Source organism: Anopheles coustani, chromosome 3 (assembly GCF_943734705.1).
Source record: "Anopheles coustani chromosome 3, idAnoCousDA_361_x.2, whole genome shotgun sequence".
Classification (NCBI taxonomy): domain Eukaryota; kingdom Metazoa; phylum Arthropoda; class Insecta; order Diptera; family Culicidae; genus Anopheles; species Anopheles coustani.
In genome coordinates, this window is record NC_071288.1 from 44,261,862 (window position 1) to 44,264,646 (window position 2,785).

The window sequence follows — 2,785 nt, forward strand, 5'->3', positions numbered from 1 at the left end:
GCGGCAGAACAGCCGAGCAGACTGAGGACACAGCAAACCAGGCTCTTCGAGAGCAAGAAACGTCACTTCGAGGAGTCAGATGAACAACGGATTGAGCATCTATCTCAGTCGGGGGAAACTCGCCAGTTCTACAGGATGCTGAAGTAGACACAAGGCGGCTTCACTTCACGCTTCACTCCGTCGTAGTGTCAACTATTTTTTATGGCCGTGGCTAAGGCCTCTCGACCAACATTTACATTACGACGGAGTGTCAAAATCGCTACGCTACTATGCCGTGTGGACGCGGGGTAACATCCCATAACAGATCACGATCGAAAAAACTGCCGTTTCAATTTTTGTTGTTGTTTCTATGCTTTCGGAGATGGTGATGTCATGCGAAAAAAACAATATAATTTTAACCAATATTTTTATTTATTTATTTATTTAAATGTAATCGGCTTTGCCAACATGTTCTAACTAACTTTTTGCAGGGCATTTCCTCCCTGTAATTAGGCCTTATCCCGGGCTTTCTCGGTTGATATGTTGTGTATGCACCTTGGGCGCGCGACCACGCTTCCATTCAACCCTGTCTTTGATGACTGGATTTTCGATGTGAAGAGTCCTTGGCGTTGAGCTCTCGAGAACATCGTCACCAGGCTCTCTTGCTTTCCAACCACGCACCGGCACGGACATATCACAGCGCTGGCCACAATACACCGGACACACACATGTTATAATTGTAATATGTCGTTTTGTACCAGAAAGTAGAAATAAAGTTTTAATCGTTTTATGTGGGTAAAACCAGCAAAATAATACATCTAGTTTATGCGAGAGTGAAATATGTTTAGTAACTATTGCTCAGTGTGTGGTGTGATGATGTGCGTTGTTTTTCTTTTTTTTTTATGTGGGTATGTTTGTATCCGGATGTGGCTTTGTGTAGTCTGGGTGTGGAGATACTTGGCAGCTTACGTGTGCCTATTGTCCTTGGCTGCGCTTCTTCTGCCCTAGTTGGTTCCGGTCAGGAGGATAAGTACACTACTGAAAAAAAACACACAGAAAAAACCATACATTAACGCATAAGTATGCCTCCCTGTGGTACGCTGATATTCCCTGCTCAATGTGACCTCACAAGCTGGACTGGTCTCCGGAGGGTAGATCTAACTAAACGTATAACATGTAGAACTGTGCACGAGACGGAAATGGGGGGGGGAAAGGGATTAGGGAGAATAAAGGATGGGAATCATAGGACCAAACCAATATGTCCCAATATATATAATGATAAAATAAAATTGAACTTACATTGATTACACCTATCCGAAAAATTTAATGGATTCAATTGGGTTGACAGAGATGCCATGTTGCTTACTGATCAGTATATAAAGTGGAATCGTTATAATACAGACGATTAAAAATATTATGATGCCGTAATTGCACCAGCTCTGATCCTGTCCGTGAACGTTCGCACCATTTTCCTGGTTATTGATATAAAACCCAATTTAGAATTTCTTCGTTGCAAAAGAGGATAACTTGGTGTAAATCAATGTACTTTTATGGGCTTATCACTGGTCACCAATGGTGGCATTGCAAATTCACTGGACTGTTAAAAATTGGTTTTGGGCAAAGTGATTACTATGCAGGTGGGATCATGCTGATCAAATTGCCTTGATTTTACTAGAACAACAAAGGAAATTTGATCGAGATAAACCCACATGCATAGTAATCATTTTGGCCAAAACCAAATTTTGACAGTCCAGTGATTTTGACATGCCACCATTGGTGACCAGCGTGATAAGGCCATTAAGTATGTAATCATAAAAAGAACCATACATACCATGTTAAGTGATGCTCTGTTCTTTCTCTTGAATTTTATAGGGATTCTGCAAAGGAATATTGATGGATTTGATTAATGCGATGGAGAAGTTCCATTGTTGTTTGATATTTCGATTGACTAGGTAAAACGGCCCGGTTACACGGACTCGTGTAGACTCTATAGTATATCTTTCAATTGGAGGTTCAATAATTTAAATGATAATAAGGTGCGAATTTCAGAAAGCATTGCTCGGTTAGTACTTAAGTACTACGGTCGTTGTTTCTATCTGCGCTAACGAGAATGCAGTGCTGTTCCAGTATGTATGATTTATATAAACATATACAGTATGAAGAATTCATTTGATCGATAGCTCAAAAATATACAAATTCGAAAAAAAGCATTGTTCATCGTTACACGTTTTCATCACAATCACAAAATCCTGAATTTTTAAATGCAGAATAGGTATCTAAACACTGCAATACATCTACAACGGGTCGATCTGCCATAATAAAATGTTCGCGAAAGTGGTACATTCAAAAGAGTTCCCTATGGAAGCTTGCGTTCCGGTAGTATGTCTGGGTTTGCAAGAAAAGGAATCAAAATCGCAATAATCAAATGGAAATGGTGTGCTTGCTGAAGTTAGTTGGATAAGTAAGGGACCATCTACTCAGGAGATCTGTCCTTTATTTTTGACTAATCCTTTTTTGAAATAGCAGACGTGAGTAGCTCATTGCACTCAAGTCAATATTGACACTTTCATGAACGTAGAACTGCAAAAAAAAGATTTTGCTAAGCGAAAAAAATTGTAGACTTCACTATTTACTTTCTGTTCCCGTTCCTTATGCAGGTTATCGTTGTATACATTATCTGTAGGGTACCTTCTCTGGAACTTGGTTCAGAAAGGTGGACAGAGAAGAAGAAACGGGGTCCAAAAATGTAGGTTTTTGTTTGAGTTTACCGGAGTGCGCAAGTGTAGTGTCCACAAATCGTTACCCA